Here is a 17,581-nt window from a genome sequence, read left to right on the forward strand (position 1 = left end):
TATCCTAAGGGAACCAAGGGAGCTCTCAAATATATAGAAATTGATGCGCAGGATCTTCACAAGTTTGGACGCCAATGATGTGTTTTGTGACTGACACGTCTGACCTCAAAACAAGTCTCAAATACCACAGTAGGTTCTTGGGTAGACGGCGCTATCATCTCAATGCGGTTCCTGAATTGTTTGGAATGGGAAAAAAAATAACTGGACAAAAATTGAGGTCTGACAGCATCTGTGATTGACTACCCAATTTAGTGCAATTTACCGGCTCATCATATATAAAACGACCATGAAGTAGACGCAAGGGATCGATCAGTAAAATTACAGGAGCTAATGCAATATGCATCAAGCAGACTCAGTGGTAATATCAGATAAGGACAGTCCCATTGATCATCCTTGTCAATTACGTTAGGAATATCGGTAACAAAATCATGGATTGTTGTTTTAAACATTTGAGAAACAAATGGTGCATACATCTTTTGCAAATTGAAGAAAAGCATCTGTATGTGAGGCCAAGGCTCACACTAGGCACCGGTAACTCTTGTCAAGTAAAGGTAGAATCCATAGGGGAGAAGGATACAGGAAAGCTTGAAGGCTAAGCTGTTCTCTGATCTTCTAAATTACCCTTCGCGGTTGGCAGTTGCTGGGCTTAGTTGTTTTTAAGAGGAAAGTACCAGTGTATTATTAAATGGAATGTCCATTACACTCAGCATGCATTACACAATTAACCAATGCAAAGTTTTAGCAAAGTAAATGACTAGTTTACACTCCTGGTGTGATTTCATTGTGAAATACAACAGACAGAACAAACCTGCAGACCTTTAATTTCAGTGTCAGTTCTGAATCTGTATTGAAGTCCAAGCAGCAGGCCTGGATAGCCAAGGCTGGTGAAACCTTGGCTTGGACGGGTGACCCCCGCCCCCAAGTTATGATTGCACTGGTAACCAACAGCAAGCAACGAGATGAGGATAAACTTGCAGCATTTAACTCTTTGAGACACTAGGCCATCCAGTCCACAGTAGCTTGGGTGTTGGTTGTCTCTAATTGAGGAGATTGTTGTTAATCATACACATATTGATGCACGAAGATGCACCACTGATCCCCTCCTGTAAACACCATGACCTAGTTTAGCCTTACACTTTCTATAAGTGGGAATCTTACTGACCGGTAGGAGAAGATCACGACTCTGCCTACAAACAGGGCTCATTCTACCACCAGGTACCGGCTGCCCCCTTTGATGTCCATTGCTAGGGTTACCCTAGAAGAATCACCTATCATAGTAGCCGCACCTGCTGTTCCCACTGCAGGGTAAAGGGTAGGAAAATGTCACTTCCCCAATGTGTACCTAAAATCCAAGCTTTGGCACCGCTCTATCGGTGACTCCGAGATTCTGATGTACGAACCAAGTCTCACTGTATCAAAACGCCGCTGATAGATCGTGGAGGAGCAACAAGCAGGCACCCTGTGGTGAGTCATCTAACACCCAGAGAGGGCCACAATCAGTGCAGCAACCAGCAAGGAAGCCAGGCTCATACAATCATCACAGATTGATGCATTTGACCTTGTGAGATCACTGAAGGGGTATCCCTCCCTTCAACCCCTCAACAGCACTCTAAGCCATGTACTGTGCGGCACCGATCTGCCTTGTGGCCATTGGCATTTATGTTTAAAGCGATAAAACCCTGTCAGATGTGTTACAGATAATTTCTCACCAAGTGCTTCATACACTGTTAATCACATACCTTGCTGCTCTGTTCAGTTAATCTCTATTTCAATTAAAGGTTCTATTTAAGAATTCATCAAATAAAGGATTCTTGTCACATTTATAAGGTAACTCCACTAGTTAAGGACACAACACATTCAACATAACACTTTCTAGCCCATATTCGCTAATAAATATTCTTTCATGACACTTTATCCCACATACTTCCACTTTTTTCATCCCACCATGAAATACAGAAATGTAACATTCAGTATGATAACATCTTGTACCGTAACATATTGAGCTGCAATGTACTACACCCTTCCATGGTGTACCAACTGTAAGATGCATGGTGTAACCTGCCAAATTATAATTTACTGTACCCTATTATGTTAAATCGAAACATTACATACCAAACAGCTGCCTTCCATAGGATAAACTAATATGGCTTAAGGGAAACTTACCTTTTTTTAAATACTATAACGTAATATTTTATTTCTTCCCATAATATACAAGAAAGTAAGTTACATAGAAAAACCTACCAAATGGTAATTTACCATACCTTATTCACCTTATTCTGTCACACCGAAACATAAAAAACTGTAGCATACCATAAAATAACATACCTTAACTGAAACAATATAACATAGTTATCTTATTTAAAATGACATAACATGTAATGTTTTATACTATAACATGCCATATGATAACAATATACCCTAACAATCCAAAAGTAAGATGAAGTAACGTGATATATTCGAACATTCTCAACTGTATAATTGGGGGCGTGGCCTAGCTGTAATTGAACACCACGTTGGCTGAGAGGCTCTCAGCCGGCCGCTGCCATCCGACACCATCCTCACAGCTGTGATCCGCTTGTTGCATATTTTCCAGGCAGGGGCAGACATCACGAGTAGGCTGAGGTGTGAAAGAAGCGGCGAGCCTGCCGGTTGAACGAAATATTTGAATTTAGCGGTCAGAGGAGCTGAGAGCCGTAGGTGAATCCAAGATGGCGGCCGCCGCAGTAGTCTGACACGGTGCGAATGAACAGCGCAGAATTAACCGACCTGAAACCAGCTGCAACCGGGAGCCAGTGCAGCCCGATATGACAAACCTCGTCTGAACTGAAGCCAGATACCTTCGGACAGGCGAAGTACTGACAAGCGGCGCTCTTTCGCGGCTGTGACCTTCCACGGTAAGGGATGACTAATATGGCGCCCAAGACGACCAATCAGGCACGACATCAGTTCATATATCGAAGACCGTGACAACCCCCATTTTAAAATATATTTCCAGGTAGGATAAGGCTTTTGCGAGAGGCTTAAAGCGGGGGGCGGGGAGGAAGGACCAGCCGATAGCCGTAATTATTTGATTTTATGGGGCAGCAGCACGCGCAGAGCCAAGATGGCGGCCATCGTGTCCGGTTTACCCGAGGCACTGACAGGAGGTTCTCGGGCAGGAGGCTGAACAGAGCCGAGATAACCACCCTACCTAAAATATACAGCAAGTCCCTAGTGAAGCAAGTGAGGAATGGGGAAGAGCAGTGGTGTTCCCGGACTGCTGGCGTTCCCACTGAGTTAGGACTGATGTGGCGCCCAAATTCGTGTGGAGTTTCCAGTGGGCACGTTTATTGAAGAAATGTTCTGTGAGAAGTGATCCCAGTGTGATTATACAACAAGAGTTACGAGCCTGTGTAGGAAGCTGGCTCTGTACATACTATACCAAAGTGAGGTATAATGTGCACAGAGTCTAGTGGAACCCCCTAGGAAGACAGAGGTAAAATTAGATAGCACCTCACTCTCAATTTGTGGTAGTGTGGGTGAGCAGTAAGGCTTTATCAGAGGGTAGTGTTAAGTATTTATTGTACACACTCAGGCAAGAATTGATGTCACACACTCAAAGACTGAACTCTGAGCAATTGTTTGTATAAAAAAAATATTCATTTTGTTGTATTTTATTTTTAGAACCAAGCAGACTTGGTACAGGTAAGTAGAACTGTACTTTTCAAGACCGATTGATCAACAAGCAAGCTGGATGAGAATTACTTTTGTTACAGGTTTGTAAAATATTTAAATACAGTTGAAATTACTTATGATTACTTTTTATAGTTCCTTTTTAATTACTTTTTCTCCTCAGCGTGATATGTCTAGATATCACACTGGGGCATTCCCTAGATAAAAGGTAAGTAAGAGTTTTTTACAAAACACAGTTTCTTACATTTCCATGCAAACACCCTCAACACTTAGAAGTATCTTTAGTGGAAACAGTCAATGCAATACTATTGAGAAAAATGAAGGTATCGGTTTGCAGGTAGTTAAACGGTCTTTAGGGTTGAGTTTTTGGGGTTAGAACAAGGGTTCCCCCAGGGTCAAGGATGCACTCAAAAAGCACCCTCAACAGCACTGGGGCGGCCGGTTGCAGAGTGCTGAGGCCCAATGTTAGCCTACGGGTCTAGAGGGGCTGTTGGTTGGTGGCTGCTTTCAGGCAAGCCATAGGCTTGTGGGAGCAAAGCTCCTAGGGTTAGGCTCAGGCCAAAGGGGGAGCCAAGTTGGCACACATGGTGCACCCACAGGGGCGGCCGGGTGATGGTTTGGCATCGGGAGCCCTGTTGTTTTTAATGGGAGTTGCCATTTCTGGATTTTGGCTGCAGGCTCTGTCCAGGAAGTCTTGTGGGAGGAACCAACAGCTGGGCAGGTAAGTTGGAGGGCTCAGGATGCAAGAGCTCCTCAGGTCCTCTTCTCCAGGGCGCAGGGCGGCTGAATGCAGGGGTGCCTTTTGAGGTCGGACTTCACTTTTCCGGGCCACTTGCGGTTTGAGGGGGGTCTGTGCAGAGGCTGCATGTGACGGGGTGTCCTGGAGGGGTCAACCCACGGTGGACATGTACTCTGGAGTTCTGGGGGGCGTCGCTGGGACTGGTGAGCCACTCTGACTCGGGCCGTAGGTGACTGGTGCAGTCAGAGGCGCAACTAGACCCAAATTTCGGGGAGGCCTACTAAAAATTTCGGGGGCGGGGGGGTGGACTCTTCCAGCAATATGCAGAGTGGAGATGCTGGGGCTCTAAGAAGGGGTGAAAAACCAGAAAGCCTTGTTATCAAGTAAATGGTCTTTCAAAGACCTGTGAAGTACTCTGGTGCGGCTGTGTGTGTGGCCAGGAAGCTGTCTCAGCCCGGGCTGACACAACGGGGGGGGGGGAGGCTGAAACCCTTTGACCCCAATGGGCATTGCGCGCCTGGCTGCAGTGGTGGTTACAGGCGTCAGGTTTCTTTGTTTTTTGCAGGCTCGGGGTCTTTCTTTGGATATTCTTTTGAACAGAAAGCCTTGTTAACAAGTCAATGGTCTTTTAAAGACCTGTGAAGTACTCTGGTGCGGCTCTGTGTATGGCCAGGAAGCAGTCTCAGCCCGGGCTGACACACACAACGGGGGGGGGGGACTGAAGCCCTTTGAGCCCAATGGGCGTTGCGTGCCTGGGTGCAGTGGTGATTACAGGCGTCGGGTTTCTTTGACTTCTGCAGGCTCGGGGTCTTTCTTTGGAGATTCTTTTGAACAGATCTGCTGTTCACAGTAGATCTGGTCTTTGTTGAAGGCAGTCAGTCCGCCCAGGGGTTCTGAAGGCCACTGGCTGCAGGACAAGATGATTTTTGGCGCAGGGTCTCTGAAAACTGCAGATGGGCCGGTAGGGCTGGGGCCAAGTCAGTTCTTCTCTGCTGTGCATTTTCTTTCATCCTTCGTAGGTTTTGGGAATCTGTCTTCTGGGTTCAGGGCTGTCCCCTAAATACTGTAGGGGGCGTTTTAAGGGTTTCGAAAAGTAGCCAATGGGCTACTGACCTTAGGTTGATTACACCCTTGGTGTGCTCACCCCACGTGGGGGAGTGAGAACAATCCCTAACCCCTATTGGAGAGTGCCTGCCATCTCCAAGATGGCGGGCACTGAAAAGTGGGCTTCATCTCACCTCCCCCACCTGAGGGGTGGGGTTGGCAGAGGTGTCCACACCTTCTGGGCTGTACTACATTTTCCTGCCTGTCTTCCCGTCGAAAAGGAGGGGAGACAGGGAGGGGGCCTGCTCCTGATAGCAGGAGAGGCTGGGGGTCGCTTTACAAAGGCGGCAATGCCTATGAAGCTCCCTTGCCACAGATGGCTCTTCCTGACCTGGGGGAGGTGTGAACTCTCACCCTGTGGAGTTAGAGCCTGGACAGAAGGTGTGGGTCATGGAGCCTGGAGAGCTCAGTGCCCTCCAGGACTGCTGGACAGGCCCTTATGAGATATTGGAGAAGAAGGGTAAGGCCACTTACCTGGTGGACCTTAAGACCCCCAGACAACCCCACAGGGTGCTACACGCCAACCGCCTAAAACCCCACCATGAGAGGTCTGAGCCCACCTTGCTGATGGTGACTGATGGGGCCGAGAAAGAGGAAAGCGAGCCTCTCCCAGACCTCTTTGCTTCTAAAGAGAAGGACGGATCGGTGGAGGGAGTGGTCCTCTCCCCATCCTTGACTCCTGAGCAACAGAAGGACTGCCGCCAGGTCCTGGGGCAGTTCTCCTGTGTTTTCCCTTATCCCTGGGATTACCCACCTGTGTACCCATGATGTGGACACAGGAGACAGCCTCCCTGGCAAGTCTTAAGTCTTACAGGCTGTCCGACAAGGTGAAGGCCAGCATCCAGAGCGAAGTCACTAAGATGCTGGAGTTGGGGGTGATAGAGCCCTCCAACAGCCCCATGTCCAGTCCAGTGGTACTGGTACCAAAAGCTGCCCCACCGGGCACCACACCTGAACTTAAGTTCTGTGTGGACTACAGAGGGCTAAATTCTGTGACCAAGACTGATGCTCATCCCATCCCTAGGGCGGATGAGCTCATTGACCGGCTGGGGGCTGCCCGATACCCGAGTACCTTTGACCTCACGTCAGGGTACTGGCAGATCGCCCTAACGGACGGAGCCAAGGAGAGGTCCGCCTTTTCCACCCCAGACAGACCCTCCAGCTTTTCGCGATTTCGCGATTCGCAAAATAATCGCGAAATCGGCAGTGGAGCGCGATTACCGCGATTTTGACCTTTTTGGCCGCGAAAACGGTCTCCGGCAGGCATAAAAAAAAATTATTTTATCTTATTGGCGTAAATTATACCAATTATGTATGAACATAGTCCATGTTGACATATTTTGGAGTCTAACTCCAAGAGTAACTGTTTCCATAATGTCAATATGTAAAAGCCGTTAAGATATATGGTAACTAATCCCACCTATGTGAGCAAAGGGCGTAAAAATTAAAGAAAAAACACGAAAAGGAGTGAAATATATTATCTCCTGAATTGAGGACAGAAGAGAAAATGAAGATCAAACTTTAGTGATATTCAATGTGAAACCCAAAAGGACTGCTAAAATGTTGTAGCAATCCACCAAAGTGTGAACATTAACTCATAAAAAAGAAAAATAACACGGTGTTTTAAATATGTTTTTTTTTCTGCAAGTACACGTTAAGAATGTCAGGTAAATATGTGGTACAAGACTGATGTCAAGAATTTTAATATCATGCTAAAGTTGTCATTGCTAGGCGAGGTGCAAATAGGTTAGCAGTTGCCTGGGTGAACACATAGAAAGCAAGTGCTCACTTTGAATTCATAGGCAAAAGGAGGTTACACATTGAACGGTGGTCATTTGAGAGCTATGAACTAATGGTATTTTAGTACTACCTAGGTTCCTCCTGGCCAGGTGACCACTGCAATAGCAGTGGGACGTCAGTTGCTTCCTGTGCAAGCGCCAAGGTGGAGGAGTCCCTCGTTCGTTTCTCCTCAAATGAGGGTCGCGCGTGATGTCATCAGGTGGCGCCCAGAATGGCAGCATATAAGGTATCATGAGACCCACGATTGGCCTCTTTTTCTTTCTGCTGCGCACCAGGATGCAACATACCACATCAAACACCCCCCGCTCACTCCTGGAAGAAGGTGGAATTTCTGGACGGGTTTAGGAGGCAGCGGTGCCCCGGCAGAGGTGCATACATAGAAAAAGGAACCCCTCTCACGAGGTGCAGATTGGACACTTTAAACATGCCTATTTCATAGTGGAATGCTCTGCTAAATCAGTTTATATTGATTTAAGGCTGAAAAGGAATGATTCTGAGTAAAATAAAGTGCCGCAATAATGCCGCTAAATTTCCATTTTTGTGCCGCTAAGTTTCCATTTTTGTGCCGCTAAATTTGCAAATCTATGCCGCAATATCCTGGGGGGTCTGCCCAGAGGGCCACTACCAGTTTAGATTGATGCCCTTTGGACTGAAAAACGCTCCTGCCACCTTCCAGCGGCTGATGAACCGGTTCCTCTCCGGTTTAGATGCCTTCTCCGCTGCCTACCTGGACAACCTACCTGTCTTCAGTAGCAGCTGGCAGGACCATCTGTGTCACCCCCAGGAAGAGTTTCAGGCCCTGCAGCAGACAGGCCTGACCATCAAAACCAGCAAATGCCACATGGGGCAGGGGTCGGTAGTCTACCTAGGACATTTGGTGGGCGGGGGTAAGGTGCAGCCCCTACATGCCAAGATAGAAACCATCCTGGCCTGGGAGCCCCCAAAACACAAACTGAGGTCAGGGCTTTCCTGGGCCTTACAGGATATTACCGCAGATTTGTCAAGGGTTATGGCACCATTGTGGCCCCCTTGACTGAGCTAACCTCTAAGAAACACCCTAGAAAAGTGATTTGGACCGAAGCTTGACAAAAAGCCTTTGACTCTCTAAAGCAGGCCATGTGCACAGCCCCTGTGCTCAAGGCTCCTGACTTCTCCAAAGAGTTCATTGTCCAAACGGACATCTCAGAGCATGGCATAGGGGCAGTAATTTTGCAACTCAATGAGGAGGGCCTGGACCAACCAGTGGCTTTCATCTCCAGGAGGCTACTCCCCCGGGAACAGCGGTGGAGTGCTATAGAGAGAGAAGCTTTTGCGGTGGTCTGGGCTGTTAAGAAGCTGAGGCCATGCTTGTTTGGCCCCCCACTTCCTGATTCAGACTGACCACCGGCCCCTCAGATGGCTCATGCAAATGAGGGGCGAAAATCTAAAATTGCTGAGGTGGTCCATTTCCCTACAGGGGATGGACTTCAGGGTGGAACACAGACCCGGAGTAGACCACGCCAATGCTGACGGTCTCTCTAGGTTTTTCCGCCTTAGTGATGAGAACTCTCTAGAGGTTGGGTAGTTCTCCCCACTTTCAGCTGGGGGGGACACATGTTGGACCTGTCAGCCTTAGGGTGGTCTTCTCCTACATTTTTTGCCCTTGTGCCTCCCATTTTCACCGTACCTTTTTGTTGGACTTAGGACTCTGGGTGTCACGGACCCCACAAGTCTTACCTGTTACACTTGTGGAGCCATCTCGCAGGGAAGCCCTGAGCAACCTCCACCGTTCCCCTCCCTACCTGATCAAAGGGAAGAATCAGACCCAGGCATGGAGGAGACCAGGGATCAGGGGAAAGACGTCGTGGTGGATCAGAGATGGAGTCACGCTAGGCCGGGAATGTTCTCTGAAGAATCACCAGCTAAACAGAGGAACAACAAGGATCAGTGCACCTGCTTTCCTTTCATGGTTCACATGTACAGACGCAACAACCTTACATGCTATAGGGCTGGTAGTAAGAGGGTATAGTCACCTGGCAGGTTGTTGTGGGTTCTTTCGTGTACTCCGGATAGAGGTTGGTTTTGACGTCTCAGGTGTGGAAGGTTCAGCGGCCGTCATACATGCCTGTTAGGACAGCAGCATGTGATGGACACACAAACGCGCTCCTGCGCGGTGAGGGGCAAAAGAAAGGACTGTGTGACCACGCTTCCCTGTGCGTGTCACAACTGTGGCAGCAAGCGCTCCTGCGCGGTGAGGGGACAAGGTAAGTCCGTAATCACGCTTCCAGCGTGTCACGGAGGAAGACTGGGTGTGAAAGCGCTCCGGCGCGGTGAAGAACAAGGCAAGTCCGTGACCACGCTTCCAGCATGTCACGGGAGTAAAGTGGCTTGAGGCGCTCCTGCGTGGTGAAGAACAAGGCAAGTCCGTGACCACGCTTCCAGCTTGTCACGGGAGTAAATTGGCTTGAGGCGTTCCTGCGCGGTGAAGAACAAGGCAAGTCCGTGACCACGCTACCAGCGTGTCACGGGAGAAAGCAGCAGGGCGAGTCCGTGACCACGCTACCAGCGTGTCACGGGAGAAGGCAGCTTGGGCGCTCCAGCACGGTGTAGTAGGCAGGGGCGTAGAAGCAGGCAGCAAAGCAGCGAAACGTAGAAGCAGGCAGCAAAGCAGCGAAACGTCCAGTACTGGAAGCACTGACCGGAGCGGCCGCCGTAGTTAAATGCGGCCGCACCCGGAAGTGCTTCCCAAGGTCCTCATGAGCACTAGACCGCGGACCTGAGAGCGGCGCGTGCTCCGAGGACCGGAAGTCGGTTCCTGCCGTAGAACGTCCCCGGCCGGAACCATGACACTGGGTGCCTTAACACTGCTAAACAGTGCTGAGGCGCAGGAGCTCTCTCATAAAACATTGTGACATTGGTATACCGGCCACAGGCCCCTGCTACCGCAGTGAGGCCTAACCCCCCCATAGGTTAACATTGGGGACCCCCCTTATGGGATAATTTCTGACTAGGACCTAATAAGTATGTCATGTTTGGTCATGTTGGAATCGGGGCGGGGAACCCTTTCCAATTATATATGGGGTTTGGGCACTACTACTCTAGAAATCCCACTTTTAGAAAGTGGACATTTTCCTGCCTACACTTAGTCTGGGCACTGCAGACTCCCCCTCCCATCTACACACTGATAGCTGTCTGGTTTGGGAGGTGGGAGTGGTGATTCACACCTTCTCCCCTTGAAAGGGCTGTGAATGGCTGGCCACTGTAGCCTTAACGGCTCTGCCTTTCGTCACTGTGACAGCCAGGTCAGGGAAGGCAGGTAACATCCCAGAACTCCCAGGACTCTTCCAGAAGCCCCTGCCCCCAGACCCTTCCAGAGACTTCTGCCCCCTTCTAGTAACTGGACTGTAGGGTATATAAGGGAGGGTCCTGGCCTCACCTCTTTGTTACACTGCTGGACCAGGAAGAATCTCTTCTGGAGTGAAGACAGCTACGCCAGGAGGATTGCCACCCTGCTGAGGCTGACTGCTCCTAGGAACTGCTGCCCCAACTTGCTGAGCTGCCCTGCTGCCTGCTGATCTTGCCCTGCCAGGGAGACTGAAGAAATTCCTCCAGTGTCTCCATAATCTGCTGCTGACCACCGCCGCCACCCGGGCCCCTAAAAGGGCGCTGTAGAACGCTGTGGAGAAAAAGCATTGCCCCTTGAAATCACCGCCACCGCCCGGGACCTAAGCACGCTGTGTAGCGCTGGAAAAGAACTGAACGGGTGCCGGAATCACCGTTGCCGGCCCGGGTTCCTGGACGCGTTGAGTGCTGCCAAAAGCACTGCCAACAAAAAGCGCTGCTAGTCCCCATCACCGCCGCTGGCCTGAGCCAAACGAGGCCAGAATCTGCCTTTGAAATCACCGCCGCCAGCCCGGGATCTACATGGGGTGCCTCCCTCGTAATCACCTCTGATTGCGACAGTGAGGGATCCGAGAGCGCTGTGCGCATTCCCTGCTGCTGGGTCCGAGCGGCAGCGGGGAAGCCGGGTGCACTTCGGCTTTGCCTGGCAATGGAAGACTCCTCTGAGCTGAAGAGCTGCGTCTGAGGGCGGGAGGGGCTGCCTCGCTCCTCACTCGTGCAGCGCCAGCCGAGTGAAAAGAGCCTCGCACCAGCGACCACAACCGCTCCCACAGGTAACACCTCCGCTCCCCTCAAGTTGCTGCGACCGGGCGAAATGGGGGGCGGCCGGGCGGCTTTGAACCTTATACGCTGGGACCGGGCAGGCCCGTAAGAACTTACTTTGTTTTGGGGGCATTTCCTCTGTGAACGGGATGGCGGGGACAACTGAGGCAGGTTTCCACCAAGATCGGCCGCGTTCTCACCCTAAGCGCAGCGGGGCTAATCTCAGTGCCAGCTTGACCCCCTGTACGACTGCATTCTTACTGTGGGCACGGCGGGGGAGCATCAACGCCGGGAGGTTAACCCCTGTGGCACCAGGACCATTTTACCGGCTTCGGCGGCTGGATCCCATTTAAAGGGACAATAGTTATGACTGACCCTGCGCACATTTTTCTCTTTCTTCTTCAGCCAAGACTGAACTAGTAATTTCACAAACCTTGTCCCAAAGAGACCCTCAGAACCTGCATGTTGATCCCATGATTATGTTGCACAAGGGAAGTTCTTAGTCCATGTGAATTTCCTTATTATTGATCTTGCCTGGAAACTGGATTTATCGGATTATCGATCTGGCCTGAAACTGAGATAAAGAATATTTTAATTTTTATAATTAATTGGTTCTAGTGTCTTTTTGTGCGTGTTTTACTGGGTACTGTTCGTGTGTGTTGCGCAAGTACTTTACACATTGCCTCTTAAGCCACGCCTGCCTGATCTGCGCCAAGCTACCCTGTCGGAAACGGTGGTCCCTTCTTGGACTAGGGTGCATACCCCTGCCAACTAGAGACCCCGGTTCTAACATACCTCCTCTGCCATAGTGGAGTGGGAGGCCTTCAAAACCGTAATTTGAGTGCACAGTATAGCCCGTTCTGCTGGGATTTGGTCATCCTGGCTTCAAGACAGAGAAAAGCAGGAGGGAATATTGAGAGAGGTAGAGAAATAACACCCATGTGACTGGATTATTAACAGAAAAAAGAGAAAGTGGATGAATTAGTAGAAAGATTACGCTGCAGATTACAAAAAACGTATGATTAGGGCACACGAAGGGCGAGATATGGCTGGAATGTTACTAAGATTGTTAATGAATCCAACAAAGAGAGGTTCCCAAGTACTGGGATTTAGAACAGGCAAGGGTAAGTGAGTCCATATGCAACCGTCGATAAATAACATATTGTGTGTTACTATAAACAGTTATATTCAAACAAAAAGGAGGGACGAGTCTGAGTGCAATCTTGAAGAATTTCTGTGGGAAGTACTCCTACATGAAATATCTCAGGAAGAGGCAGCTCTCCTGTGAAGGGAAATCATGATGGCAGAACACAGGGCAGCAGTGAAAGAGATGGCACATGGGCAAATCCCAAGGTTGGGAGACCTGCAGGTGGAGGTTTCAGCAGAGTACATAGACTAATTACCCCCCAACTGATGGCAGTTTACCAAAATACTAGAGATGCAGTTTGTCTCCCTCAGACTACTAGAGAGGCATTATAGATCCTGAAAATCAGACAAGGGGATCAGGAAGATATGACTGACTATAAACCATTATCAGTGCTTAATGCAGACTGCAAAATATTAAGTAAAGTACTTTCTGATCCTATAGGCCTATATCGCTCCTTAACGCAGAGCCTAAAATACTGGCAAAATTGTGGGCCACGAGGCTAAGGAAGGTAATAACCACTCTCGTGCACCCGGATCAATCGGGGTTTATGCCGCATCGCAATACGGCCCTTAGCCTGCGCCGCCTGCATGGGGTGTTGAGTAGGGTGCCGATGATACAGGAAGCTGCGGTCCTGGTCTCGTTGGATGCTTCCATGGCTTTTGACATGGTTGAGTGGCCCTATTTGTTTGCGGTGCTGCGCAGATTCAGATTTGGGCCGGTGTTCCTGAGTTGGATCCGACTCTTGTACTCTGAACCGATGGCCCGGGTAGTAGTGAATAATCGGAAGTCCAAAGACTTCCAGCTAGGCAGAGGCACGCGTCAGGGTTGCCCCCTGTCGCCGCTGCTTTTTGCACTGGCACTCGAACCGCTGGCAGCTTGGGTCCGACAAGACCAATCAATTTGTGGACTGCGGTGGACCGCTGAATGGGAAGACAAGATCTCCCTATATGCGGACGATGTCCTGCTCTACATTGCCTCTCCAAGGGCGTCACTGATTTGCTTGTGGGACGTCTTAGCCATCTTTGGTAGATATTCCGGGTACACAGTTAATTGGTCCAAGTCTGTCATTTATGTGCTGGCAGGTGATCCGCCAGCGATACCGTCGGGTTGCCCAATCACAATCGCTGTAGATGGCTTCCGTTACCTCGGAATTTATGTGTCCCTGGATCCGGGACGGCGTTTTGCTTCCAATCTGGACCCGCCCCTGCAGCGACTCAAAGCAGATGTCGCACATTGGAGGTCCCGTCCTCTCTCTATGCTGGGGAGGGCGGTCCTCTTCAAAATGATGGCACTTCCGCGTTTCCTGTACGTGCTCCACAACACGATGGACCCGGTCCCGGGGTCCTACTTTAAGGAGGTTGAGGGCCTCCAAAGGAAGCTTCTTTGGGATGGCAGACCGCGGATTGGGTTCACCAAATTGACCCTGAATTGGTATGACGGGGGGATTAGTCTCCCTGACATTCGGAAGTACTATTGGGCGGCCCAGCTGGCTGCGATTAATCATGGGATGCACGGCAATCCTGGTGATCCCGGTTACGCCATGGATAAGTGGCTGATACCGGGGGGAGACTATACTAAGGCGCTGTATGCTAGGCCGGGTAGATTCTCGTTGACCGGCCCTACCCCCCACGCAGTCCAGGTGTGGCATACGGTCAATAAGCATTTGGGATGGGACGGTAGGCTGACGCAGGCCACGCCTCTGTGGAGTTCCGAATAACTGGGGAGCCTTTGGAAATCCAAGGGCTTTGATAAGTGGGATCTTATAGGGATCACGCAGATCAAGGACATGCGGGGACGGGGCGCGGTTCTATCGTTCGCTGCCCTCAAGGAGCAATATGGCATGGCAGACACAGAGCACTTCAGGTATCTGCAGATCCGACATGCGTTATTGGCAAAGATCCCAGAGGGTGGGTCGCTACCAGAGGCGTCACCATTGGAGACTAGGGTCCTAGACGGACATATCCCAGAGAAAACCATCTCTCTTATTTATAAGAAGCTAATCAACAATATGGAGGATCCACTGGTGCGCCTTAGGTAGAGATGGAATGCTGAAGGCCTCGAACTTGACGATGAAGACTGGCAGGAGGCAGTCTCATTCCCCAGGGTGGTAGCAACACAGCCCCGACTTAGGCTGGTTCAGCTCAATATTTTGCATATGACATACATAACGGGTCCTGGGCTGGTTCGTATGGGACGGGCGGAAAGTGGGGAGTGTAGACGGGGGTGTGGGGAACTAGGGACTTTTTTCCATACCCTTTGGGGGTGCCGGCAGATAGCAGAGTATTGGGGAGGTGTGCACCGAGTCATGCGGGCTGTGCTAGGGGTTGACATCCACCCAGAGGCGCGTAGGTGCCTGTTCAATGTCTGGGAGCCTATGGACCTCAACGTGTGCACTGCACATTGGGGTACGCTGGCGTTCATGATAGCGAAGCGGAACATCGCGCAATTTTGGGGGACGGCACAGCCACCCGGTCTGAGGAAATGGAAGGAAGCTCTAGACTGGTGCATGTGGAGGGAAAAGGCGGTGTTTGTGGCCAGGGCTTGTCCCGGAAAGTGAAGTAAAGTGTGGGCAGCTTGGAACCACTACAGAGGAGATGTGTGTCCCCCAACTAGCAGGCTAGCTGCGTATGAGGCTCATGTAACCCCCTAATCAGCTTGAAACTCCATTGGAAACATGTATTGAGATGTATACTTTGTGGCCGATTGTAACTGATGATGCCTGCCAATGAATATATGCTATCTGACTGTCGAATTGGTTTAATAAAAAGAATTAAAAAAAAAAAAGTAAAGTACTTTCTATGAGATTACTTCCTTACATTCAGCGCCTTTTCCGCCTTGATCAAAATAGGTTTCTCCCAAGGCAAAATACTGCTACTAATGTATGTAGGTTATTAGAAATAATGGGGGGTTCTACAGACATGTACACTGAGGCCTCCATTTTTTGCAATAGATATCGAAAAAATATTCAGCACTTCAGAATGGCAATAATGGGATAATCGGATTGTGGTAATGGGCAAAATGAGACGAGGATGAACATTTAGTGTTTGGGTGAAATTACTGTATGGTTCACCCACAGCAGAAGTAAAAACAGGCCGCTTCGTCTCAGAATACTATGCAGTAAAAAGTAGTACGAGACAGGGATGCCCATGAAGCCCATTGATTTTTAGGTCTCGGCTAGCGAAGGCTGCGCTTGCGCAGTCGCGCTCGCGAGAGATAATGACTTGGGAGAAGAGGGGCTTGAACCCGCCCCTCTTCTCCCCTGTTCTCCATTGGCTGGCCTCGTAAATGCTGGCCAGCCATTGGAGAAGAGGTCCCGTCACTCCAATCATGCCCCGTCCTTTTCGGATCGGGGGGCGTGTTTTTTGCGAAAAGTCTCAGGGAGGAGACAACAGCAAAACACGCCCCCGAATCCGAAAACGACGCTCCCTTTCTCCGAGGCATTTCTGCTGCCTCGGAGAAAGGCGGTGGTGTGCCTTTTGCTCTGCCTTGTTGCTCCTGTAAGGCCAAGGAAGCCCTCTCTCGTGCAGTTAAGCATGTTCTGATATTAGGCTGCGCTCCAATTTATTTACCAAAATGATCTAGAGTTGTGTACTGTCAGTACATATGGCTGTAAATGCTGCGCCAGCACGTGACACAAAGGACGCATCTACCAATTAAACAGTGGTATGGGCAGAGCGGAGCCTCGTGGCACAGTACAGTGACAGACAATATTGTCATTGTGTAAACTGGGGTCCGCTGGTCCGTGGTTAAAACCCGATGCTTGGGACACCCAGAGCTTTCACTGGTTGCCCACGACGCACGCGGTGACCTCGCCTTACCCCGGGACATTGCCACTTTAAGTCGAACCCGTCCTGTTGACCTGTGGGCCCTTCTTCTGCCCGAGGAGCGCCCCAGAGATAAATCTCGGGTCCAAGCAACATCTGCCAGGCTAACATCTGCCACCGACAGCAGCGTCCCTGCCCTGCCGGACCTCCCATGAAGGGCTCCAGCGACTCTTTATCCAGCTACCGCCCCTCTGGTGGGGTCTGCAGCTCCCACCCCGCGGACCCTCGAGGCCATCCCCTGCTTTACAGCCAGGGTGAAACCAAGGTGGGGCGGGAGGGGGGACAATACGAATGACCCGTTCAACACAACAGGAATGCTCTCGAGTGTGCCATGAAATTACAAAGAACAACATTGACTCTGCGCTGACCACACTGGACTGCTTGATATCGGCGCTAGGGACGCTACCACTTCACGCAGCATTGTCCCGCGCAGATAACGCAACGGTTTATCTCTCGAACAGAAAGGCCGTCTTGAGAGGCCTGTCAGCCAGCAAAGGGCACCATTGTCTCAAAGGCGAAATGTCTGGTCACCGCCTATTGTCCCGGAGGGGCTGCATAAGGCACTGTGACAAGAAGCAGCAAGGATAAAGCGCCGAGTGTGGGGGCGCGTGCGTGTGTGTGTGTGTGGGGGGGGGAAGGGTGTGTGTGTGCCCCGTCTCGCTCCCACTTTTGTTGTGTGAAGAGTTTCTATCAAGACTGAAGGTACACCGCGAACTGCACACCGTGACTTAATGCACGTACATACGCTATAAAATATGCTGGCATTAATTTCTGGAGGGAAGAAACTCATTACCTGTACATTAAAAAAGAGGCACGTTTTTATCTCCTTGCTGTTCCCACCCATGCGGTGCCCCGGGACACTCGCTTCCCGCCGGTGTAGTCTGACACATTCAGCACGTACTTGCTACTGCAAGCTGATAGCATTGTAAATCAGTGCAACACAGTTGCTGCTGCAGCCCCAGCAGTGTGGGAACATTAGCCCCAAGACTGGTGTGGGAACCATTTCCATGTGCGCCTGGCTATGCTAAAATCCCTTGTTAATGCTCGGAGAAAAGTAAGAAAGAAAATAATCTAGCGCTTCGTACTGTATTTGTACGCCGCAACTAAAACACGTGTTAAAAGGCTTAGTTTGAACTGCCATTTACCAACAGC

The 17,581-nt window shown here is 50.2% G+C and overlaps 1 long non-coding RNA gene across 1 annotated transcript in view; it reads left to right on the forward strand.

Moving 5' to 3' along the window:
- Positions 1-2,492: 2,492 nt before the first annotated feature.
- The window catches only part of LOC146808810 (uncharacterized), a 77,789-nt gene continuing 62,700 nt past the window's right edge, over positions 2,493-17,581 (forward strand). The window contains exon 1 of the long non-coding RNA XR_014966264.1: positions 2,493-2,894. This is a non-coding gene — a long non-coding RNA (uncharacterized LOC146808810). The remainder of the gene's footprint in view (positions 2,895-17,581) is intronic.

The sequence above is a fragment of the Triturus cristatus genome, chromosome 7, assembly GCF_964204655.1.
Source record: "Triturus cristatus chromosome 7, aTriCri1.1, whole genome shotgun sequence".
Lineage (NCBI taxonomy): Eukaryota > Metazoa > Chordata > Amphibia > Caudata > Salamandridae > Triturus > Triturus cristatus.